This window comes from Somniosus microcephalus, chromosome 4 (assembly GCF_052327205.1).
Source record: "Somniosus microcephalus isolate GS21.2 chromosome 4, FLI_Smic_1.0, whole genome shotgun sequence".
In the NCBI taxonomy this organism is placed as follows: domain Eukaryota; kingdom Metazoa; phylum Chordata; class Chondrichthyes; order Squaliformes; family Somniosidae; genus Somniosus; species Somniosus microcephalus.
In genome coordinates this window covers 51680980-51686346 of record NC_140990.1, presented here as the reverse complement: position 1 = coordinate 51686346, position 5367 = coordinate 51680980, and the positions used below count along the sequence as shown (strand labels likewise).

Sequence of the window (5367 nt, the reverse complement as noted above, 5' to 3'; positions counted from 1 at the left end):
CATTTCTAACAGGCCTTGAGATTAACCCTCACGGCGACTTTGCTGTCAGTGAAGAGAGACGAGAAAGACCAAAGTGCCGTTTGCCCCTCTCAGTGTGGCCCTGAAGGACTGTGTCCAGGCTGAAGTTCAGTTCCCGCCGTACGATCCTCCCCCAGATTGTCCTTTCTGAGCTCCAGCCAGGTGATGCTAAACACTCAGGTGGGAAAGACAAAAATCTACAACAATGTGTTTAAAACAAAGCTGATTTATCTGACATCTATAAAAGAAAGACTTGTATTTCTATCGCGCCTTTCACGACCTCAGGACATCCCAAAGCGCTTTACAGGCAATGAAGTACTTTTGAATTGTAGTCACTGTTGTAATGTAGGAAATGTGGCAGCCAATTTGCATACAACAAGCTCCTACAAAAATCAACGTGATAATGACCAGGTAATCTTGTTTTTTTTGTTATGTTGATTGAAGGATAAATATTGACCAGGACACCGGGGATAACTCCCCTGCTCTTCTTCAAAATAGTGCCATGGGATATTTTCCATCCACCTGAGAGCGCAGACGGGGCCTCAGTTTAACGTCTCCAGAATATTATCCAGAATATTAAATTCCAGCCCAGCTATAGGGGTTATTAACATCAGCTGAAACAAACCCCAACTGTCAGAATGAACATGGTTCAATCCTGGATGTGATTAACAGCAGCAATAACAGCAGAATCCAACCCCTGCAGTCACATGTGAACTCGCTGGTGTCTCAGCAGGTTGGATGAATCAGTGAATCTCTTCCCACACACAGAGCAAGTGAACGGCCTCTCCCCAGTGTGAACATGCTGGTGTTTCAGTAGTTGGGATGAATGGGCGAATCCCTTCCCACACATGGAGCAGGTGAACGATCTCTCCCCAGTGTGAACTCGCTGGTGTGTCAGCAGATCGTTTTTGCTTTTAAAGCACTTCTCGCAGTCAGAACATTTAAAAGGTTTCTCATCAGTGTGAACAAGCTGGTGTTTAGTGAGCTGGGATGACTGAGTGAATCCCTTCCCACACACGGAGCAGGTGAACGGCCTCTCCCCAGTGTGAGTGCACTGGTGTACAGTGAGGTCAGATGATCGCCTGAACCCAGTCCCACAGTGAGAGCACCTGAACGGTCTCTCGTCAGTGTGAACACGTTGATGGCATGTCAGTTATCCGGAACTTTTGTAGCACTTCCCGCAGTCCGGGCATTTAAAAGGTCTCTTGTCTGTGTGAACTCACCGGTGCTTCAACAGGGCAGAGGAATGACTGCATCCCTTCCCACACTCGGGGCAGGTGAACAGTGTCTCCCCATGTTGTATCTTTGCTTTAATGCGTTCAATCAGGCATGTAGATACATTGAATTAAATCAGAGTCAGGCAGACAGGCTTATAACTGCGATGTTCACTTTATTGCGTAAAATGGCCGACTGCCGTTTTCCCGGGTAATTCCCATAATGCAATGCACATTACATTACCGTATTGACTGGTGTCAAACTCGCAATCAATACACAACATCCCCCTTTTCTTTGGAAACAAACTTGCAGTTTCCAAACAGTTGCTTACAATAACACTGCATAACTTATTTGGTTTATAAACTTTTTACAAACTTGTGTCTTACCACACAACTAAATAATTCCCAGGTTTAAGCATTTAACATCACCCATGCAGTTCTCGCACAGTTTATGTTGTGACATAATCAGACAGTCTTTGGGGTTTTCTTTTAACCCTTTGAGGTCTGGCTGTATTGGGTATGCCTGACATGTTGGTGTCAGTGGGTATTGCCTGTGTCACAGTGGTATGTGTGTCAGGGTCTACTATACTGTCCTCAGTCCCTTGTGTTTCCTCCTGCTCATGGAGTGTCTCCTTTGGTCCATTGGTTCTGCATTTCTTCACAAACGTAGTGTTTCTCGAGTAGCGTGCTCCATCTGGAGATTCTACTACTACTTGACTCCCTGTTTTACTCAAAACTTTGTGGGGTGTGGCATTAAAAGGAGTTGTGAACTTGTCCACTTTGTCCTGCCGTACCAGCACTGTGTCACCAACTTCCACCTCTGAGTATTGTGTTCTCCACTGTTCATCTGCGTACAGTTTGGACTTGCCTTTTTGTTCTGCGTCCCGGTCACGTACTTCCATGTCTGCGCGCGACTCTGTGATGTCTGGCAGCTTTCCTCTCATTTTCTGTTTAAAGAGCAGCTCTGCCGGGTTCTTTCCTGTCATGGCATGGTCAATGCTCCTGTACACAGTCACATATTTTCTAAGTTCACGTTTCCAATCTAGTCCTTCTGACTGAGTAATTCTGATTCTCTTCATCAGCGATGCATTCTGGCACTCGACTTCTCCGTTAGTCTGAGCCCATTTTGCTGTCATTTTCAGGTGTTTGATCCCGTTGTTTTCACAGTATTCTTTGAATAATTCAGATCTGAATTGGGGACCATTATCAGATTTGCAGGTGATTGGCAAACCATGATGGCTGAAGATTGAATCTAAACTATCAATAACCTTCTCTGTTGTTGTGGAGGTCATGATGTCGTATTAATAGTAACGACTATAATAATCAACTACCACAAGAATGGAGTGGTTGGATGGCAAGGGTCCCAGTAAGTCTATAGCTACATCCTGCCAGGGGCCCTCCGGTAATGGTGTTGGTCTCAACAGTTCAGGTGGGTCAGGTCTGGCTACTATCTGACAGCCATGGCACGCTTTACAGTGTTTTTCAGCTGCCTTGTCCATGCCAGGCCACCAAACCTTGGTTCTGAGATGTTGCTTTGTTCCAACTTTTCCCAAGTGTCCTTCATGTGCTAACACCAGGGCTCATGCGTGTAACACTGTGGGTAGCACGATGCGTGTTCCCCGAAGAACTAGGTACCCCACTACGCACAGCTCGTTTGCAATTGCTGCATAAGCTTTACAGTTCTCAAAATGTCCGTTTGTGATTGCCTTCCGTACCTCAATCAGCTCTGAGTCGGTAGCAGAGGCTTCCTCCACCTCTCTAGTAGTGAGTGCTTTTGGTGTCGCACTCACAGCTACAAATCTCATGTATTCATCTGAGCCATGAGAATGTCTCTCCTGTTTTGCTGTCTCCCCCAGCAATCGTGACAGTGGGTCTGCAATGTTTTGCTTGCCTGGAATGTGTACCACCTTAAAATCATACGGCTGTAATCTAAGTACCCATCTCTCTATACGGGCACAGGGTTTAGAGTGTGGGCCGTATATCACTTGTAATGGCTTATGGTCAGTTACCAAGTTAAATTTTTGGCCATACTCATATGGATGCAGCCTCTCACAAGCCCATACAAGAGCTAAGGCCTCTCTCTCTGTTTGAGAGTATTTCCTCTCACAGTCTGTTAAACTACGACTTACATAGCATATTGGCACCTCTTGTCCCTGTTGGTCCTGAACTAGTACTGCACCTAAACCTACAGGACTGGCATCTGCTATCACCTTGGTTGGTGCGTCCTTATCAAAATATGCTAAAGTGCCGGCTCTGGCCAACTCTTCCTTGAGTGCACTGAATGACTGTCTCTGTTGTGATCCAAATTTAAATGGTGTGTCTTTTCTCGTCAGGCGTCGCAGTGGCTCTGATAGCGTTGCAAACTGCGGGATGAATCTGCTGCTGTACCCAACGAGTCCCAAGAAACTCCTCACCCCTTGCACTTATGACACATCTGTCCGCGTGCTGGGTATTTTGGATCTCTGCCCTTGTGGTCTGTGTGTCCACATCTGTAACATTTCCTTTCGTTCCTGTCGCCATTTCCCTTTGGTTTCTCTGTTGAGCATTCGCATAATACCCCCTTTTCCGTGTAACACGATGAACAGTATCTGTCTCCGCCTTCTCTGTACATGACATGGCTGACATCTGCTCCTCGATGTTTTCACATTGTGAGGCCAATTGTAATGTGCGGGCGAGCGTTAGACCTTGCCCTTCCTCTAGCAATTTCCTCCGCACATAGGCTGACATGCACCTACTCAGGATAGCGTCTCTTATTTGATTATCCGCATCCCCCCCAAAAGCACATCTTTAGCAGCCTGCCGCAAGCGAGCAGAAAATTGTTGCACAGTCTCACCTGTCTTCTGGGACAACTTATAAAAAGTCTGTCTAGCAAATGCTGCGTTGACCTGGGGCACGAAGTAGTGATTCAAAGCACTAACCACCGCCGTGTAGTCTGCTGGCTCTCCTGTGTCCAGTAGAGTCAAAAAGATATCCTGGACATCTGGTCCTGCTAGGTGTAGAAGTAGAGCTCTTCTCCACTGCTTTGTGGCACCTGTAGAGGTATCGTCGATAATGAGTCCTTTGCCGTCGGCATAAAGCTCAAAAGACGTTAACCACCTCGTCCATCTTGGACCCAACGTGGCTGGCTCGGCGAAGCATGCAAAATGTTGAATGCCGGTCTTCTCCATCCTCACTAACTAAAACTTGGGCAACTACCTATCTAAAATGATTCCGTTCATTATCCTCGTCGCCAATGTTGTATCTTTGCTTTAATGCGTTCAATCAGGCATGTAGATACATCGAATTAAATCAGAGTCAGGCAGACAGACTTATAACTGCGATGTTCACTTTATTGCGTAAAATAGCTGACTGCCATTTTCCCGGGTAATTCCCATAATGCAATGCACATTACATTACCGTATTGACTGGTGTCAAACTCGCAATCAATACACGACACCCCAGTGTGACTGCGTCGATGAATTTCCAGCTCAAATGGGTAACTGAATCTCTTCCCACAGACTCCACATTTACACGGTTTCTCCCCCGTGTGACTGCGCTTGTGTCTCGACAGGCCAGATGATTGGCTGAATCCTCGTCCACACTGAGAACACGTGTACGGTTTCTCCCCGCTGTGAACGGTGCTATTTACTTCCATGTTCAAAGGCTGATGATATTCAGGTCCCGATTAATCAAGTGACTCTGTCAGATCTTGATGTGATGTTTTGTTTGAGTTCCCCGTCTTCAAATCCTCCCTTTCTAATATCCTGTAAAATGAACTTAAAACAGGAAAAAGGGAGTGTGAGAGAGAACACACAAAAACACAAAGGCAGGTTGTGAAATTGAGCTCAATGAATCTGGTCATTTGTGGGGTCGGCACCAGAAAAAAGTGACCATGAAAGCTGCCGGATTGTCATAAAAACCCAACTGGTTCACTAATGTCCTTCAGGGCAGGAAACCTGCCACCTGGTCTGGGCCTACACATGACTCTGGCCGCCATGGGAGGAGAGAGAGAGAGATGTGGGAGGGCGAGGCCTCGAAGGAGAGAGACTTTATACATCTGCAGCTCGACAACAACTTTTACAAAAACTCCCAAAACCGCAACCTTCAGCTCGTAGAAGGGCAAGGGAAGCAGGTACATGGGAACACAATCACCACC

The 5367-nt window shown here is 46.5% G+C and overlaps 1 pseudogene; it reads right to left on the bottom strand.

Annotated features, from left to right (window-relative positions):
- Positions 1-721: 721 nt before the first annotated feature.
- LOC147118865 (uncharacterized) lies at positions 722-4974 on the bottom strand (annotated as a pseudogene).
- Positions 4975-5367: the final 393 nt, after the last annotated feature.